This window comes from Oncorhynchus gorbuscha, linkage group LG10 (assembly GCF_021184085.1).
Source record: "Oncorhynchus gorbuscha isolate QuinsamMale2020 ecotype Even-year linkage group LG10, OgorEven_v1.0, whole genome shotgun sequence".
NCBI lineage: Eukaryota > Metazoa > Chordata > Actinopteri > Salmoniformes > Salmonidae > Oncorhynchus > Oncorhynchus gorbuscha.
In genome coordinates this window covers 68,427,476-68,448,377 of record NC_060182.1, presented here as the reverse complement: position 1 = coordinate 68,448,377, position 20,902 = coordinate 68,427,476, and the positions used below count along the sequence as shown (strand labels likewise).

General features: G+C 44.8%; 1 pseudogene; it reads left to right on the top strand.

Annotated features, from left to right (window-relative positions):
• The window catches only part of LOC124046925, a 32,902-nt pseudogene extending 15,068 nt beyond the window's left edge, over positions 1 to 17,834 (top strand).
• Positions 17,835 to 20,902: the final 3,068 nt, after the last annotated feature.

Sequence of the window (20,902 nt, the reverse complement as noted above, 5' to 3'; positions counted from 1 at the left end):
TAGCCCTCAGTGATCCCAGCACTCAGTGGACAAGGGCCAGAACAACCCCGGGACAACCCTGGGGCTAACTGTGTTTCCACAGTGATTTATTGTCGTCTTGAATGCACTGTTTACTTATTCTCTTTTGTATCCATTCCAGATTGCATTCGCAAGATTTGTGGCCAGAAATAATATTACCCATTTCAAGAGGTAAATCTCATAGTCAATCACTGAATACTTGAATCTATCCATTTCATATACATGTTCAGTCTTTGATAAACCTCAATGTTATCCTGTGTGTGTGTGTGCAGGTGGAGCATCGAGCGTTTGTTTATGTCAATTGTAATGGTGTGTGTGTGTGTGTGTGTGTGTGTGTGTGTGTGTGTGTGTGTGTGTGTGTGTGTGTGTGTGTGTGTGTGTGTGTGTGTGTGTGTGTGTGTGTGTGTGTGTGTGTGTGTGTGTGTGTAGGTACAGCATCGAGCATGTTTATGTCAATTGTAATGGTGTGAGTGTGTGTAGGTACAGCATCGAGCGTGTTTATGTCCATTGTAATGGTGTGAGTGTGTGTAGGTACAGCATCGAGCGTGTTTATGTCCATTGTAATGGTGTGAGTGTGTGTAGGTACAGCATCGAGCGTGTTTATGTCCATTGTAATGGTGTGAGTGTGTGTAGGTACAGCATCGAGCGTGTTTATGTCCATTGTAATGTAATGGTGTGTGTGTGTAGATACAGCATCGAGCGTGTTTATGTCCATTGTAATGGTGTGAGTGTGTGTAGGTACAGCATCGAGCGTGTTTATGTCCATTGTAATGTAGTGGTGTGTGTAGATACAGCATCGAGCGTGTTTATGTCCATTGTAATGTAATGGTGTGTGTGTGTAGATACAGCATCGAGCGTGTTTATGTCCATTGTAATGGTGTGAGTGTGTGTAGGTACAGCATCGAGCGTGTTTATGTCCATTGTAATGTAATGGTGTGTGTGTGTAGATACAGCATCGAGCGTGTTTATGTCCATTGTAATGGTGTGAGTGTGTGTAGGTACAGCATCGAGCGTGTTTATGTCCATTGTAATGTAGTGGTGTGTGTAGGTACAGCATCGAGCGTGTTTATGTCCATTGTAATGTAATGGTGTGTGTGTGTAGATACAGCATCGAGCGTGTTTATGTCCATTGTAATGTAATGGTGTGTGTGTGTAGATACAGCATCGAGCATGTTTATGTCCATTGTAATGGTGTGAGTGTGTGTAGGTACAGCATCGAGCGTGTTTATGTCCATTGTAATGTAATGGTGTGTGTAGATACAGCATCGAGCGTGTTTATGTCCATTGTAATGGTGTGAGTGTGTGTGTGTAGGTACAGCATCGAGCATGTTTATGTCCATTGTAATGTAATGGTGTGTGTGTGTAGATACAGCATCGAGCGTGTTTATGTCCATTGTAATGGTGTGAGTGTGTGTAGATACAGCATCGAGCGTGTTTATGTCCAATGTAATGGTGTGTGTGTGTGTAGATACAGCATCGAGCGTGTTTATGTGCATTGTAATGGTGTGAGTGTGTGTGTGTAGGTACAGCATCGAGCGTGTTTATGTCCATTGTAATGGTGTGAGTGTGTATGTGTAGATACAGTATCGAGCGTGTTTATGTCAATTGTAATGGTGTGAGTGTGTGTAGGTACAGCATCGAGCGTGTTTATGTCAATTGTAATGGTGTGAGTGTGTGTGTGTAGGTACAGCATCGAGCGTGTTTATGTCCAATGTAATGGTTTGAGTGTGTGTAGATACAGCATCGAGCGTGTTTATGTGCATTGTAATGGTGTGAGTGTGTGTGTGTAGGTACAGCATCGAGCGTGTTTATGTCCATTGTAATGGTGTGAGTGTGTGTGTGTAGATACAGCATCGAGCGTGTTTATGTCCATTGTAATGGTGTGAGTGTGTGTGTGTGTAGATACAGCATCGAGCGTGTTTATGTCCAATGTAATGGTGTAAGTGTGTGTAGGTACAGCATCGAGCGTGTTTATGTCCATTGTAATGGTGTGAGTGTGTGTGTGTGTAGGTACAGCATCGAGCGTGTTTATTTCCAATGTAATGGTGTGAGTGTGCAGGTGGAGCATTGAGTGTGTGTTCCGGCCCAGAAAGCTGGACAGGGCCCACCCCAGGGAGCTGCTGGAGTGTTCCTTTGACGTCATTGTCCCCGTCACTAATAGCCTGCTGCCTGACGCTGAGACCATTTTCACCATCTCAGACATGATGCAGGAGTTCAGTGTCCTGCAAGTACCACACTGTTACCACTCCGTCTAGTAATTCCTCGTACCATGTTACTACCCCTGTCAGTCTAGCTAAAGTCACAGACCACATTGTCCTTTACAGTACACTCCCTGTCTCGTCTCAGGCCCAGACACTACTGTCCAGTGTCTGTCTAGCTCTGGTCACAGACCTGTTCACACGCTGGGTTCTAGACAGTGCAGGAGGCCCAGTTCACCCAGCACAAACCCATTCCAACCCAGGCCTGTTTTGCTCTGCTAAAAGACCAGCATGCCTCCAGGACCCCTCTAAAAGGGTCTACCTCTGTGTGTGTGAAAGCTTTTAAGAATGTATGTCACTCTGGACGAGAGGGCAGCTGAGCAGTCCTACAGTAGTGCTTTAGGGGTGAGGTTGGACTGTAATTGTGCACAGTTGTAATTGTGTTTTGATGATGCTGTTAGGTGAGGAACTACCAACCTCTCTACCAGGAGAGAAGCTGCTGGATGGTGTAATGGTGTGTTGTTGGATGTTGTGTTAGGAGAGGAACTACCACATCTACCTGAACCACACCAGCCTGCTGAAGGCCGTCCTGCAACACAGCGGCATCCCCGAGGACAAACAAAGCCACGCATCCAGCATCCTCTGTGACGCCATGGTTAGTACTACGCACACGGACGTCATGTGCAAGTTAAACACACACCATGCAGGCGCACATTGTGTGGTGCATATAAGTTTTGTCTGTTACATCTTTGTTCTACAACTGTAACTCTAAAATGGTATCCTGTCTCTGTTCATAGAGTGAAAAGCTGACCAGGAGAGAGGTGGAGGCCAAGTTCTGTAACCTGTCCCTGTCCAACAACAGTGTAAGTACCTCCTGTTGTCTCTGGCCTCTGGTGCTTACGACCGGTCTGGTGAATTCATCAGTGTCTCGACTTTTCTCTGCTCAGGGTCCGCCTTTCTTGAACATTGCCTTGCTCTTAACCACAGAATGTATTTTCTGTGTCTGATGTTTTCTGTCTCTCCCTGTCAGTTGCAGACTCTGTATAAATACATAGAGCAGAAAGGAGACCTGCAGGACCTGGTCCCCCTCATCACCTCTCTGACCAAACAGAAGACTGCAGTCACCCAGCTGGCAAAGAAGGGCCTTAAAGACCTGGAGGAACTCACTGGCCTGCTCAGGAGCCTGGGAGTCAAGCTACAGGTAGATCTCCCACTTCCTAACTTTTACTCAGTCTGGTGTATAAAGAGAATGGCATTGCGTGTGTTTTCCTGTGGATTTCTAGATTGATTGATTCTCATATTTGTGTGTCTTACATTTACATTTACATTTAAGTCATTTAGCAGACGCTCTTATCCAGAACGACTTACAAATTGGTGCATTCACCTTATGACATCCAGTGGAACAGCCACTTTACAATAGTGCATCTAAATCTTTTAAGGGGGGGGGGGGTGAGAAGGATTACTTTATCCTATCCTAGGTATTCCTTAAAGAGGTGGGGTTTCAGGTGTCTCCGGAAGGTGGTGATTGACTCCGCTGTCCTGGCGACGTGAGGGAGTTTGTTCCACCATTGGGGGGGCCAGAGCAGCGAACAGTTTTGACTGGGCTGAGCGGGAACTGAACTTCCTCAGTGGTAGGGAGGCGAGCAGGCCAGAGGTGGATGAACGCAGTGCCCTTGATTGGGTGTAGGGCCTGATCAGAGCCTGGAGGTACTGAGGTGCCGTTCCCCTCACAGCTCCGTAGGCAAGCACCATGGTCTTGTAGCGGATGCGAGCTACAACTGGAAGCCAGTGGAGAGAGCGGAGGAGCGGGGTGACGTGAGAGAACTTGGGAAGGTTGAACACCAGACGGGCTGCGGCGTTCTGGATGAGTTGTAGGGGTTTAATGGCACAGGCAGGGAGCCCAGCCAACAGCGAGTTGCAGTAATCCAGACGGGAGATGACAAGTGCCTGGATTAGGACCTGCGCCGCTTCCTGTGTGAGGCAGGGTCGTACTCTGCGGATGTTGTAGAGCATGAACCTACAGGAACGGGCCACCGCCTTGATGTTAGTTGAGAACGACAGGGTGTTGTCCAGGATCACGCCAAGGTTCTTAGCGCTCTGGGAGGAGGACACAATGGAGTTGTCAACCGTGATGGCGAGATCATGGAACGGGCAGTCCTTCCCCGGGAGGAAGAGCAGCTCCGTCTTGCCGAGGTTCAGCTTGAGGTGGTGATCCGTCATCCACACTGATATGTCTGCCAGACATGCAGAGATGCGTCTTGTAGGTGGTGGTAAATCTGGGTCTGGTTTATAAGGTGCAACACCATTGTGGGGTGATCTTCCAGTTTGTGGCCTTCATCAAGAAACGCAGACGCGCAGCGCCAGACATCATGGCTGCAGGAGGGAGATTCGACCACCTGGTAATGTCCCCATCTTACCACCCTCCTGCTCAGGTCCTTGGAGGTGTTGAACTATCAGGGTTTAGTCCTTATCAGGGTACTCTTCCTGTAGATCCTTGAGTTCCGTGGCCCAGCGTCCTCTGCTCCTGTCCCTTCGGCAGTAGGGGCCAGTTTGGCTCTGGACAAAGTCTGTCCTGCCCGGGCCAGCATGGAAAAGCCGGTGAGTACTATTAACTATTCATCAGTGTTAATGACCCAAAGATACAGAAGGCCATATTTGATGATGGCTTATTACTTTGAGCCTCCATTAAAGTTCATGTCCGTTATTATCCAGCCTCTAAAATGTTGCTGTTTTGGGAAAGGCTCACATTTTTCTATACTGTACAATGACAGTTGATGGGTCTAACCCCTCTGTAATTAACTCAGAATGTGTGTGGAACTCTGTCTGTGTGTGAGCAGGTTTGAACTTAACTCTCTGTGTGTGTGTGTGTGTGTGTGTGTGTGTGTGTGTGTGTGTGTGTGTGTGTGTGTGTGTGTGTGTGTGTGTGTGTGTGTGTGTGTGTGTGTGTGTGTGTGTGTGTGTGTGTGTGTGTGTGTGTGTGTGTGAGAGAGCAGGTTTTAACCTAACTCTCTGTGTGTGTGTGTGTGAGCAGGTTTTAACCTAACTCTCTGCATCTCTTAGCCCTCTATCAGTTCGTGTGACGTGCTGGTGGTACCAGTATGCCACATCTCCATGGGCCGAGCCATCAATGTGGTCCAGAAGCTGTGGACAGCAGGTGTTTCTACTGACATTGTCTATGACGTGTCACAGGTCAGTGATGAGCAGCCCGTAGCACCTTCTGCTGTGACAATACCTAACCAACAGGGGGCGACACCATTCTATTCTACCCCACATGGACAGGCGGACCAAACTGCCTGTGAAGTTATTTACCTTGACCGTATGTGGAACTGTAAACACTCAGGGAAACGGGATCCTTTTTGAGTTTCCTTTCATATAAGTCTGTTAGAGTATCACGTTTAAGAAACACGATGCCCAGTTGTTTCCTTGGCCGACTTTCATCATCTCTGTTACTGTAAAGACTTCTATAAGCAGTTTTTATTTTCAGTTTGTAGGTGAAGTCTCTTGACCAACTCTAACCTGAGAAGTGTTGCTGTGTAGTTATCACCCTGGTGAATGTGACTGGTGTCGTGTCACTGTACTGGGCCATGCCTCTCACATTCTTCATGTTTACGTGACGGCCTGATCTCAGGCCAGGAGGTGTCTGTGTGTGTCCCTCTGGCAGAGCGTGCAGCCGACTGCTCTCCTCCCCCTGCCCTCTTACGTTCACCCTTTCTCACTCCCTCTTACCCTCTAGTATCCTCCCTCTCTACTTTTTCATTTGCTCTCTTGTTGTCCCATCGCAAACTCTATAACATCACTGATTGCTCAACTCTATCCCCCTGACCTCCCAGCCGCAATTCAAAACGTAGCTTTGTCTGAGCTCACACAGCTCTGCAGGAGAGAGACAGCATGTCGGTCCAACACATCAGAGTTGTAAAGGACGCCTTCCTCATGGTCTAATGTTAACCCCTTTCACATGCACTGCTTTTACTGGTCAAATCTCCAGTAAGTGCTCATTTATCGCCTGGAGATGGTTCCACTTTATTTTCGTTGGGTCTTGTTTCACGTTCTGTCACGTGCACAAGTACAGTGAAATAAATGCCTTTCTAGCTTTTACTAGACAAATATGGTCAACCCTTTCCACATGCGGTCACCTGGGAGGCATATGGCAGAAAGCTGGTTGGCCCTCTCTGTCTGTCTCAGTGATAGAGCCGCTGTGAGGAAGCTGGTGGGGGAGTGAGACTGCTGGAGAGCAGAGCAGAGGTGATATACAGCACGGAGATTGATCCTCAGTAGTCTACTGTTCTGGTCTGACCCAGCTCTGCCTGCCGGAGGAAACATGTCTGGCTGTATTTGATTAGGATAAATCCGCTCTGCTGCTCACACACAGCCACAGGTGACTGCACTACCTGGACAGGCCCAGGTTTGGGCACTGGGCAGAGCAGCTTTCCGTTCCAAGCAAAACTCCGCCGCTCCGGAGGAATTTGAGGCACAAGTGAAGCATTTCACCAGCACACATTTAATTATCCAGACCGTACGCTTCCATGGCCCAGTGGTATCTCAGCCATCCCTGTTCTCTCTCTCCTATCCTTGCCACAGCACCCGCTCTGACATGTGTGAAATGGGGGAGTAGTTTTATTTTTAACATTCCAATCCTGTTGTCCAAACGTACGGCACACGCTCTCTGTTTTCACAGGAACTGATGAGCCATAGGAGAGCCACTGAAATCTGCCTGAACCCAGCTTTTAATACACCCCTAAACCACCAGGACTGCTTCCAACTCATACTCTTAGACAGACAGCCCACCTTTTACTAAACACATCACATCAAACTACTTTTCCCATAATCCCACTGTCATCGTACATGAGAAACATGGGACTGAGGTCGGGCTTATCCTCGAGTGGCGCAGCGGTCAGAGACACTGCATCTGTGCTAAAGGCATCACTACAGACCCTGGTTCGGTTCGAGGCTGTATCATAACCGGCCGTGATTGGGAGTCCTGTAGGGCGGCGCACAATTGGCTCAGCATCGTTCGGGGTTAGGGTTTGACTGGGGTAGGCCATCATTGTAAATAAGAATTTGTTCTTAACTGACTTGCCTAGTTAAATAATATACTGTATAGTGCTAAAGGGGTCCACTTGCTCACTGTAACCACAACACCTATAGCAAGCACATGTTGTGTAATAACATGCAAGGCAGGTTCAAGTTCACCTAAACCATACATTTGGTTAATCCACATAGTACATTTACATTTAAGTCATTTAGCAGACGCTCTTATCCAGAGCGACTTACAAATTGGTGCATTCACCTTATGACATCCAGTGGAACAGTCACTTTACAATAGTGCATCTAAATCTTAAAGGGGGGGGTGAGAAGGATTACTTTATCCTATCCTAGGTATTCCTTAAAGAGGTGGGGTTTCAGGTGTCTCCGGAAGGTGGTGATTGACTCCGCTGTCCTGGCGTCGTGAGGGAGTTTGTTCCACCATTGGGGGGCCAGAGCAGCGAACAGTTTTGACTGGGCTGAGCGGGAACTGTACTTCCTCAGTGGTAGGGAGGCGAGCAGGCCAGAGGTGGATGAACGCAGTGCCCTTGTTTGGGTGTAGGGCCTGATCAGAGCCTGGAGGTACTGAGGTGCCGTTCCCCTCACAGCTCCGTAGGCAAGCACCATGGTCTTGTAGCGGATGCGAGCTTCAACTGGAAGCCAGTGGAGAGAGCGGAGGAGCGGGGTGACGTGAGAGAACTTGGGAAGGTTGAACACCAGACGGGCTGCGGCGTTCTGGATGAGTTGTAGGGGTTTAATGGCACAGGCAGGGAGCCCAGCCAACAGCGAGTTGCAGTAATCCAGACGGGAGATGACAAGTGCCTGGATTAGGACCTGCGCCGCTTCCTGTGTGAGGCAGGGTCGTACTCTGCGGATGTTGTAGAGCATGAACCTACAGGAACGGGCCACCGCCTTGATGACTTAAATGTAAATGTAAATGTAGTTGAGAACGACAGGGTGTTGTCCAGGATCACGCCAAGGTTCTTAGCGCTCTGGGAGGAGGACACAATGGAGTTGTCAACCGTGATGGCGAGATCAGTAGCAGTTACTGTAAATGTTAGTCTGGGTCTAGAAATGGGTTGCAGGATCTGGAGCCCATTGTGATCTTCTTGGGAGCAGGATGGACTGTTTTTACACTTGGCTATTAGAAAGTAGTGTTTTCCTTCTACAGCCATCTAGAGTAGGACCAATCAGAGGCGTCTAGATTAGGACCAATCAGAGGCGTCTAGAGTAGGACCAATCAGAGGCGTCTAGAGTAGGACCAATCAGAGGCGTCTAGAGTAGGACCGATGTGGTTTCTGCATTATGATGCATTTACATGACACGTTTACATTCTATGGCAGCCATGTTAGCTCTCAATTAACATTACGTGAGGAATATAAAAAAATACTACAAAACTGAATAATGCTCAGTCACCTAGTTTAAGCGAAAATAATCAAACACATAAAACCCACTGTGAATATCTCCACTGTTAGCAAATTACGGTAATTTATCAGTAAACACTTTCCCCTCATCGGTGAATGAGACACACAGGAGATTAAAACCAACTGCTCTGGATGGTTGATGAAGAGCCCTGAAAGCGCCAGAGAAATGGGCTCTTGCTTTCTTCTTTGTCATCTCCATTCATGAAAGAGAACATCCATCAAATCCAACATAGGCTCCTTGTTCTGAGCATCTAAATAAAACTAGGCAGAGAAAACCAAAAATGGAGAGGCTTTAGCCCAGTCTTTGAGCAGGGCTATAGGTAGCGAGGCTGATATTAGCCCAGTCCCCTGTACAGACAGCCTGCAGTGGAGCTTTAACGGTGCCTGTGACCTGGCCCAGGGCTCTGGGTGTCACTCACAATGGAGAAACTCAGACAGCAGTCTGTCGGCAGTCAGACAGACAGGACAAATCCTTACCCCAAATGAGCATTATGATGTATTTGACATTTTAGCAAAGTGACTTACAGTAGCGAGAGCATACATTTTGTGTATCCCCCCCCCCCCCGTATTAGTCCCCCATGGGAGTTGAACACACAACCCTGGCGTTGCAAGGGCTTTCTCTACCAACTGAGCCACACGTTCTATGGCAGCCATGTACGCTCCCTATTTAACATTACATAGGGAATATTTACATAGCATTTAACATTACATAGGGAATATTTACATAGCATTTAACATTACATAGGGAATATTTACATAGCATTTAACATTACATAGGGAATATTTACATAGCATTTAACATTACATAGGGAATATTTAATCAATGCTATGTAACTGTAATTCTAGAATTAGTACAAAGTATGGCTTTGGTGTTAGTGCTTCTTGTTCCCCTCTGTGTCTGATTGTGTTCAGTCCCAGGAGACTATGCTGGAGCACTGTAGACAGGGTGGCATCACCTGCATCACCTGCATGACGGGAACTACATCAAGGTAATCATAATGAAAATGGATTTATATAGCGCTTTTCCAGATGCTCCAAGCTCTTTACATAGTAACGGTTCTTTACTATAACTGTATATGATTCTAAGTACTGGCTGGAATGCAGCACTTTGAATCATTCTCTGGGCCAGCATCTAACTACGTAGTCTGAAATGTAATTTGCCTTTATTGGCAACTTCTCCTACTTGTACAATAATTGGACTGCACCTGTGCTGTTAGCTTAGTGCATGTAAATGGTCTTGATATGAATTCCAAATGGTTTGACGTATACAGTGCCTTGCGAAAGTATTCGGCCCCCTTGAACTTTGCGACCTTTTGCCACATTTCAGGCTTCAAACATAAAGATATAAAACTGTATTTTTTTTGTGAAGAATCAACAACAAGTGGGACACAATCATGAAGTGGAACGACATTTATTGGATATTTCAAACTTTTAACAATTCAAAAACTGAAAAATTGGGCGTGCAATATTATTCAGCCCCTTTACTTTCCCCTTAAGTTAATACTTTGTAGCGCCAGCTTTTGCTGCGATTACAGCTGTAAGTCGCTTGGGGTATGTCTATCAGTTTTGCACATCGAGAGACTGACATTTTTTCCCATTCCTCCTTGCAAAACAGCTCGAGCTCAGTGAGGTTGGATGGAGAACATTTGTGAACAGCAGTTTTCAGTTCTTTCCACAGATTCTCGATTGGATTCAGGTCTGGACTTTGACTTGGCCATTCTAACACCTGAATATGTTTATTTCAGAACCATTCCATTGTAGATTTTGCTTTATGTTTTGGATCATTGTCTTGTTGGAAGAAAAATCATTGTCTTGTTGGAAGACAAATCTCCGTCCCAGTCTCAGGTCTTTTGCAGACTCCATCAGGTTCCAGAATGGTCCTGTATTTGGCTCCATCCATCTTCCCATCAATTTTAACCATCTTCCCTGTTCCTGCTAAAGAAAAGCAGGCCCAAACCATGATGCTGCCACCACCATGTTTGACAGTGGGGATGGTGTGTTCAGGGTGATGAGCTGTGTTGCTTTTACGCCAAACATAACGTTTTGCATTGTTGCCAAAAAGTTCAATTTTGGTTTCATCTGGCCAGAGCACCTTCTTCCACATTTTTGTTGTGTCTCCCAGGTGGCTTGTGGCAAACTTTAAACGACACTTTTTATGGATATCTTTGTGCAATATACGACTGATTGTTGTCCTATGGACAGAGTCTCCCAACTCAGCTGTAGATCTCTGCAGTTCATCCAGAGTGATCATGGGCCTCTTGGCTGCATCTCTGATCAGTCTTCTCCTTGTATGAGCTGAAAGTTTAGAGGGACGGCCAGGTCTTGGTAGATATGCAGTGGTCTGATACTCCTTCCATTTCAATATTATCGCTTGCACAGTGCTCCTTGGGATGTTTAAAGCTTGGGAAATCTTTTGTATCCAAATCCGGCTTTAAACTTCTTCACAACAGTATCTCGGACCTGCCTGGTGTGTTCCTTGTTCTTCATGATGCTCTCTGCGCTTTTAACGGACCTCTGAGACTATCACAGTGCAGGTGCATTTATACGGAGACTTGATTACACACAGGTGGATTGTATTTTTCATCATTAGTCATTTAGGTCAACATTGGATCATTCAAGGATCCTCACTGAACTTCTGGAGAGAGTTTGCTGCACTGAAAGTAAAGGGGCTGAATAATTTAGCACACCCAATTTTTCAGTTTTTGCATTGTTAAAGAAGTTTGAAATATCCAATAAATATCGTTACACTTCATGATTGTGTCCCACTTGTTGTTGATTCTTCACAAAAAAATACAATTTTATATCTTTATGTTTGAAGCCTGAAATGTGGCAAAAGGTCGCAAAGTTCAAGGGGGCCGAATACTTTCGCAAGGCACTGTACATTAGTTTGATGTGAAAAATAAGAATTTAGAGTGAACGTTTTGTGTTGGAAGCAGGTCTGATTTCCCCTCCCTGTCCCCCGTGTGTCCCCAGGTCAAGTCCTTTTGAGAAGGAAAAGCAGTCAGAGAAGAGGATTCCAGAGTCTGACCTTGTGGACCACATTGTTCAGAAATGTCGGACCAAATTCTTTGAGGAGAGAAATATCCGGTGACAAAGCGGTTTATTAACCCACGCACAAACTCTGTAATAGACTTTCAGTGTTGTTGGGGAATGAGACTCATACAGCTGTTTTGTCTCTCCTCCAACAGGGAAGCCTCTGAGACGGTCGCTCTTCAGAACACCAAGGGGTCACTCGTCAATGCCTCAGGTACGGTTGAACAGCCTTCTTCTCCACCCTGTATACAGGGATGACCCTCCATTACCATTGACTTGGTTCTGGGTTGGATTTCATATGAGCGCCTGCATGGTGTTAGAGCTGTGTTGAATGGATAATTAAAGGGTAATGGTGACTATGTGAGCTGAAAGGTGATTTAATGACGGTGTTACATTTCACACCACCTCTAGCTCACATGCACAGTATATGTGAACCTTAATGCAGTACAATGGCCGTATGAGTCTGGGTAACAATTATGGCTTCTCAGTCTACTGATGTCTGGGTGATGGTGTGAGATGGCTGACAGCTAAGTCAGAGAGGAGCTCAGCTCAGGCATATTCCCATGGTCTCATTAGTTTGTGTGTGTGTGTGTGTGTGTGTGTGTGTGTGTGTGTGTGTGTGTGTGTGTGTGTGTGTGTGTGTGTGTGTGTGTGTGTGTGTGTGTGTGTGTGTGTGTGTGTGTGTGTGTGTGTGTGTGTGTGTGTGTGTGTACGTGCTGTGACTTGACAGGATCGTCAGAGCAGCACGGGAGCAGCGCCTCCAGTAACATCAAGGTGTTACTTATCTCACCAGAGAAGGTGTCCTCCGGCGCTACGAGACCCAGGTCTGTCAATCAATCACGCCGATCACTCATACCTGTCCCGAAGTCAACTTTTTAACAGATTGAGCTCAGCCCAGTCACGCAGGCGACCACAACACAACTCTCCCTGGCTGTGGTTCCCAGCTCTGTCTCATTTCAGCACGGTGGCATCCGTCAAGACCAGACAACACGACGGCTTTTACGCACGCGGCCAGCCCAGTTTTTAACGGCATTGGCTCACATGGAGCACAACTGCATGTGAAGATGAAGTGGCTTTTGTTTCCCAGTTGCATTGGAAAAATCACTTTCTCTTTTTTTCACCCTCTTCTTTTCAGATTCAAACCAGATTGCATTATCTCGCTAGCAATTTACAGAACAAGAGCAATGACATCGAAGTTCTGGCTGTAAGTCATTTTCTGTTTCCCCCGCTTCACATCTTATCTGTTGAATCCATGTGTATAATAGTGAAATAAGGACAGAAGTTAGCTGATAGCTATAATAGCAAACATCGGTGTGCAGTGTGGATTTAGAGTTCCCCTGGAGGTAGATGGCTACAAAGTGATTCCAGTTGCCGCAGAACAATAAACAGAAAACAAAAGGAGAGGGCAAGTCATTTGGAGCTAAATTGCTACCATATTTAGTTTATTTGTGGTTTTGGAGTCAATTCGAAAGGAGGTATTCACAGAGTAAATTATACAGCGTAGTATTTACTGATACGACATACTCCAAATACATTTGTCATTCCATATGTTTGTGTCTGGTTCCCATCAGAGTTAGAGGCTAGATGCTGGAGCGTGAGGTATTGAATTTGAAACATTACAGACATAATCGCCTTGATGCCGGTATGTATTTACTCAGAGCTAGAAGTCTGCCTCCAGACCACGTCATCAGTAATCCTACCTGCCTGTCATAGGTAATACCTCTAACTAAAGAGAAATGCAATTTTCTCAAAATATAATATAAAGGCATAGATGGAACATAAGCTGATGGTTCTATGATTTCCTGCGAGGGACCTTTACAGTAGTGCCCTTAGTGGTGGTGAGAGCACCATGAATGAGGCAATGTTCTGCTCACAGACTAAATCGATACAGCACAGTGTGCAAATGAACTCCATCGCCTTTAGCTGAAGGAACTGAACCTTCTGTTTTTTGTTGCCACTGTGCAATGCTTCTTGATATTTATAGTTTATTTGGTTGCTGTGGTTACATTTACTTCCTTTAGAAAACAGACAACATGCTATGTACAGTGTGGTCTGGGAGTACATGGTGCGATAACATCCATTGTCTTTGGAGTCTTAACGCACCTCCCTCTGTTCCGTCCCAGGTGGAACTCCCGAAGGCAACTCTCATCAACTTCCTGTCATTGGAGGTCTGTACCCAGCTCTGCTTATCATGACCTATCTGAAACAGTCAATAAAGGATATCTTGGCAGGATAGAGGAGGAAGGAAGTCCTGTTTCCTTCCTTGATACCTTCACCCTGTCCTCCGCCAGCAGTCCTGCCAGGAACCTTTAGGTCACCTGCCCTGTCCCCCTCGCACAAACACCACAAGTTACCAGCTGGGACAAAGTGTAGACTAACATTCCAAACTCCTGACCGCAGGGCTTGCCAAATGAAACCAGGAACCCCTGGCTTTCATAAATAAAAAAAATTAGAATGTCAATTATATGGTGTTAAGAAACATGTTCTGAACACAAGCAGTGTCGCATAACTACGCAAACACTCGCGCCAAATGAATGGTGGTCCTATACAGTTCCCCTCTCACATCACACATGTGGATTTGTGTGTCAGAGAAAACACTTTCGCCGTATAAAACAAATGACAATACACAGTTTGTGTGCCCAGACTCACAGGAAATCATGCATCACACAGACTAATTACCCCACAGAACAGTGAGGGCCTGGGACTCGCATATCTATCTTTTATACTTCCCACCATGTAACTGCAGATGGGGGGGGAATGTACACACAGTCTCCGACACAGTAACTACAGCCTACATAAACAGCCCTGCTTGTTTGATCGCTGCCACTATGTTGAATATCTGATTGCTGGTTTCTCTCTCGCTCTCTCTTTCTGCCACTCTTCTCTCCAGTTTGGAGATGAGCAGTGGAACATCAGCGTTAAACATCTGCTGTCACGTCTCCCCAAGCAGCGCTATCTCAGGTCCATCTGTGAGGAGATCCACTGCTTCAAAATCCTAAAAGGGTACGTAGCTGTTTTTTTTTCAGGCCCTGTGTGTTCCAGGGCAGGCAAACCCAGGCCAGCGAGAGTGTGAGAGCAGGGCAGTAGACCCCATGACCCCATGACCCTCTGGGCGCTCCCAGGTTCTGACTTTTATTTTAAAAAATCATGAAACCTGAGGAAAACGGTTGAGAGCATTAAAGGTCCTTTAAAAACCAGACTTCCTTTTATGACCGGCAAACACCAGAAACCCCAGCCCACACTCCAGGTCCCCAGCCCACACTCCAGGTCCCCAGCCCACACTCCGGGTCCCCAGCCCACACTCCAGGTGTGTGGATGTCAATCAACTCTTCAAACAGAGCAGATCAGAGATAATTACAGTCTATAAAACACCACCAATTCCTCAGATGATCAGATTTCCATTTGGGGTAAGGATTTGTCCTGTCTGTCTGACTGCTGTCTGAGTTTCTCCATTGTGAGTGACACCCATAGCCCTGGGCCAGGTCACAGGCACAGTTAAAGCTCCACTGCAGGCTGTCTGTACAGGGGACTGGGCTAATATCAGCCTCGCTACCTATAGCCCTGCTCAAAGACTGGGCTAAAGCCTCTCCATTTTTGGTTTTCTCTGCCTAGTTTTATTTAGATGCCTTCATGAATGGAGATGACACAGAAGAAAGCAAGAGCCCATTTCTCTGGCGCTTTCAGGGCTCTTCATTAACCATCCAGAGCAGTTGGTTTTAATCTCCTGTGTGTCTCATTCACCGATGAGGGGAAAGTGTTTACTGATAAATTACCGTAATTTGCTAACAATGGAGATATTCACAGTGGGATTTATGTGTTTGTTTTCACTTGAACTAGGTGACTGAAAGGGCCAGATTCAGTGCCTTGAGAAGGTATTCACACCCCTTGATTTATTCCACATTTTGTTGTGTTACAGCCTGAATTTAAAATGAATACATTATTTTTTTGTCACTGGCCTAACCACAATACCCCATAATGTCAAAGTGGACTTGTGTTTTTCAACATTTTTACTAAAAAATGAAAAGCTGAAATGTCTTCAGTCAATAAGTATTCAACCTCTTAGTTATAGCAATCCTAAATAAGTTCAGGAGTACAAATTTGCTTAACAAGTCACAAGTTGCCACGGACTCACTCTGTGTGCAATAATAGTGTTTAACATGATTTTTAAATGACCACCTCATCTCTGTACCCCGCAATTAACTTTTTGTCCTGAATACAAAGTCTTATGTTTGGTGCAAGTCCAATACAACACATTACTGAGTACCACAGCCCATATTTTAAAGTGTAGTGGTAGCTGCATCATGTTATGGGTGTGTTTGTAATTGTTAAGGACTGAGCAGTTTTTCAGGATAAAAAAGAAATGGAATGGAGATTGGCACAGACAAAATCTTAGATGAAAACTTGTTCAGTCTGCTTTCCACCAGACAGTTGGAGATGAATTCACCTTTCAGAAGGACAATAACTAAAATGTTGCACTATCCAGGTGGGGAAATCTCTTAGACTTACCCAGAAAGACGTACAGCTGTAATCGCTGCCGACGGTGCTTCTACAAAGCATTCACTCGGGTGTTTGCAAAAATGTCTGAAACATGTTTTCACTTTGTCATTGTTTGGGTATTGTGTTTAGACGGGTGAGGGGGAAGAAAAAAATGTAATCAATTTTGAATTCAGGCTGTAACACAACAAAATGTGGAATACGTCAACGGGTAGGAATACTTTCTGACGGCACTGAAAGTGGTCCAAAGGCCACAGTAGTAAACAGTCGCCTGGCTGCAACGTGCCTATATACTACTCTGCCCATATGGCCCTGCAGTCATTGAGCACCAGCTACAGCCACTCTTTCATTTACTTGAAAACAGACTCGTAACTCGCTGCCTGCCAGATCATCTGAAATACCCTGTGAAAGAATGAAAAGAAAGGGCCAATAATGATGGTGACAATGAAATAAGAATAGTCCAATTGGGCTGTTTTTCCACAATGAGCCGGCCAGTTAAAACTTACCAAACCAACTGTCCCTGGTGTGGTAGGCTTTCACAAGATAGCAGTTATAGGTTATGTTGTTTTGTCGTTGATGTCCATAGCAATTGTTATGCATTCCCTTTACATGTGGAAATGTATACACAGAGAGTACAAAACATTAAGAACACCTAACTCAGAACAGCATCTATTCGTCGGGGCAAGGACTCTACATGGTGTCAAAAGCGTTCCACAGGGATTCTGGTCCATGTTGAACACACTACTTCCCACAGTTGTCAAGTTGGCTGGATGTCCTTTGGATGGTGGACCATTCTAGATACACAATGTTGAGCGTGAGAAACCCAGCAGTGTTGCAGTTCTTGACACAAACCGGTGCACCTGGCACCTACTATCATACCCCGTTCAAAGTCACTTAAATCTTTTGTCTTGCCCATTCACCTTCTGAATGGTAAACATACACAATCCAGGTCTCAAGACTTAAAAATCCTTCTTTAACCTGTCACCTCCCCTTCATCGAGACTGATTTGAAGGGGATTTATCAGGTGACATCATCAATAAGGGATCATAGCTTTCACCTGGTCATTCTGCCATGGAAAGAGCAGGTGTTTATAATAGTTTGTATGCTGCGCGTACTTCAACATAGCCTGCTAATGGCCACTTGCAGTTGTTTGGACAAACATTGCGTTATTGAGAAATGGGCTTTGGTATTGGGACTTAATGAGTGTGTTGTCTTTGCAGGGCTGCTGTGGTGGTTTTGTACAGCTACAAGGACGATTACTACAAGATTCTTCTGTGAAACCAAAGATGTTACTGCTCAGCACAAGCTCCAAGCTGCTCCCAGTACAACAGGCTTCCTGTGGCACTTTTCTATATAGAGAAACCGTATCTGTTTAGAAAGATGACTTTCCTTTTGAGACTGTGAACCTAAAGGCAAAAGTGAACTTTTAGTGTTAAATTGTAATCCAGTTACAATCAGCTCATTTTGTGCTCCTCCCTACATCTAGAAGGCAAAAAAATGGTTTCTAATCTTCTTACTGTACCTGCCTTAATGTATAACGGTTAATGTACATTCTGAAGAGGAACGTTATTTTGATTACAGATAAAGTGTTGTTATATTTCCAAATAAATGGCCAATTCCATATTTTTAAAGTGACATGATGAATAATGGCATTAAATCTCATATTTTCCCTCAGTTTGTGGTTCTCTTTTGTGAGATTGCAGCAGTCTGCGGGAACAAAGAATGTAGTCTTCAACAAAACAGCTCCAACCATAGCTGAGGAACTTGATGAATAGCTATGGACTGTGGATATTCTATTACTGAGATATCTATGGGGTTTTCGACTGACTACTACGAATTTCCATTTTCCTGTTGAATGTGAACTCCGATGGTATGGAAAAACCATTATGCTGTTGAATGTGAACTCCGATGGTATGGAAAAACCATTTTCCTGTTGAATGTGAACTCCGATGGTATGGAAAAACCATTATGCTGTTGAATGTGAACTCCGATGGTATGGAAAAACCATTTTCCTGTTGAATGTGAACTCCGATGGTATGGAAAAACCATTATGCTGTTGAATGTGAACTCCGATGGTATGGAAAAACCATTATGCTGTTGAATGTGAACTCCGATGGTATGGAAAAACCATTTTCCTGTTGAATGTGAACTCCGATGGTATGGAAAAACCATTATGCTGTTGAATGTGAACTCCGATGGTATGGAAAAACCATTATGCTGTAAGACACTAACCTTGGAAAGAAAGGCACCTCAAATAGGTGATTGAGTTTTCAGAGCAGTCTTCACTTCCTCATGTTGAGGTTTATGAGCAAATGGTGACTGACAAGTTGAAACAGAGGCACTGTCCACAGTGTGAATGCTTCAGGTTGTCCGTTCAACCCTTCCTGGCTCAGTATTTTTCTGTCTGTCATTTTATGAAGCTCTGACTGAGGTCTGGCCATTGCATTCCTCATCCATAGAGTCCTCTAAACCAGGGATCATCAACTAGATTCAGCTGCGGACTGATTTATTTTTCTTCTTGAGGATGGTCAGGGGGCCATAACATAATTACAAATAATTTGTAGACTGCAAATTGACAGCAAGAAGCCTAAACCAATATGTTTGACGAAAAACATATTTTGAACCTTGCTTACAGAGTGATGGAGTGCTGCATCAAATGACCTGGCCTCAACCCAACTGTAAATGTACAGGCTCAAAATGTCCAGAAACAAATAACTTTCTTCTGAATCTCGTCAGTCTATTCTTGTTCTGAGAAATGAAGGCTATTCCATGTGAGAAATTGCCAAGAAACTGAAGATCTCGTACAATGCTGTGTACTACTCCCTTCACAGAACAGCGCAAACGGGCTCTAACCAGAATGGAAAGAGGAGTGGGAGACCCCGGTGGACAACTGAGCAAGAGGACAAGTACATTAGAGGGTCTAATTAGAGAAACAGACACCAAGTCATCAACTGGCAGCTTCTTTAAATAGTACCTGCAAAACACCAGTCTCAACAGTGAAGAGGCACCCCCGGGATGCTGGCCTTCTAGGCAGAGTTCCTCTGTCCAGTGTCTGTTCTTTTGACCATCTTAATCTTTTATTTTTATTGGCCAGTCTGAGATATGTCCTTTTCTTTACAACTCTGTTTAGAAGGCCAGTATCCTGGAGTCACCTCTTCACTGTTGACGTTGAGACTAGTGTTTTGCGGGTACTATTTAATGAAGCTGCCAGTTGAGGATTTGTGAGGTGTCTGTTTCTAAAACTAGACACTAATGTCCTCTTGCTCAGTTGTGCACCGGGGCCATCAATTTGATGTTATTTTAATGGACCATAAATGAGCTTTTCTTTCAAAAACAAGGAAATTTCCAAGTGACCCCAAACTTTTGAACGGTAGTGTGTGTGTGCGTGTATGTATATATGTGTGCGTGTGTATATATATGTGTGTGTGTGTGTGTGTGTGTGTGTGTGTGTGTGTGTGTGTGTGTGTGTGTGTGTGTGTGTGTGTGTGTGTGTGTGTGTGTGTGTGTGTGTGTGTGTGTGTGTGTGTGTGTGTGTGTATGTGTGTATGTGTGTGTATATGTGTATATATACATATATATATATATATATATGAGGTCGACCGATTATGATTTTTCAACGGCGATGCCGATTTATTGGAGGACCAAAAAAGCCGATACCGATTAATCAGCCAATTATTCTTTTTCATTTTTCATTTTTTTGTAATAACAATTACAACAATACTGAATGAACACTTATTTATAATACTTAATATAATACATCAATAAAATCAATTTCGCCTCAAGTAAGTAATGAAACATGTTCAATTTGGTTTAAATAATGCAAAAACAAAATGTTGGAGAAGAAAGTAGAAGTGCAATATGTGCTATGTAAGAAAGCTAACTTTTCAGTTCCTTGCTCAGAACATGAGAACATATGAATGCTGGTGGTTCCTTTTAACATGAGTCTTCAATATTCCCAGGTAAGAAGTTTTAGGTTGTAGTTATTATAGGACTACTTCCCTATATACCATTTGTATTTCATTAACCTTTGACTATTAGATGTTCTTATAGGCACTTTAGTATTGCAAGTGTAATAGTATAGCTTCCGTCCCTCTCCTTGCTCCTCCCTGGGCTCGAACCAGCAACACAACGACAACAGCCACCATTGAAGCAGCGTTACCCATGCAGCTACTAGAAGGCTCAGAACGAGTGACGTTTGAAACGTTATTAGCACGCGCTAACTAGCTAGCCATTTCACTTCGGTTACACCAGCCTCATCTCGGGAGTTGATAGGCTTGAAGTCATAAACAGCGCAATGCTTGACACACAACGAAGAGCTGCTGGCAAAACGTACGAAAGTGCTGTTTGAAAGAATGTTTACGTGCCTGCTTCTGCCTACCACGCTCAGTCAGATACTTAGATGCTTGTATGCTCAGTCAGATTATATGCAACGCAGGACATGCTAGATAATATCTAGTAATATCATCAAGCATGTGTAGTTAACTAGTGATTATGATTGATTGTTTTTTATAAGATAAGTTTAATGCCAGCTAGCAACTTACCTTGGCTTACTTCATTCACGTAACAGGCAGTCTCCTTGTGGAGTGCAACGAGAGAGAGGCAGGTTGTTGTTGCGTTGGACTAGTTAACTGTAAGGTTGCAAGATTGGATCCCCCGAGCTGACAAGGTGAAAATCTGTCGTTCTGCCCCTGAATGAGGCAGTTAACCCACCGT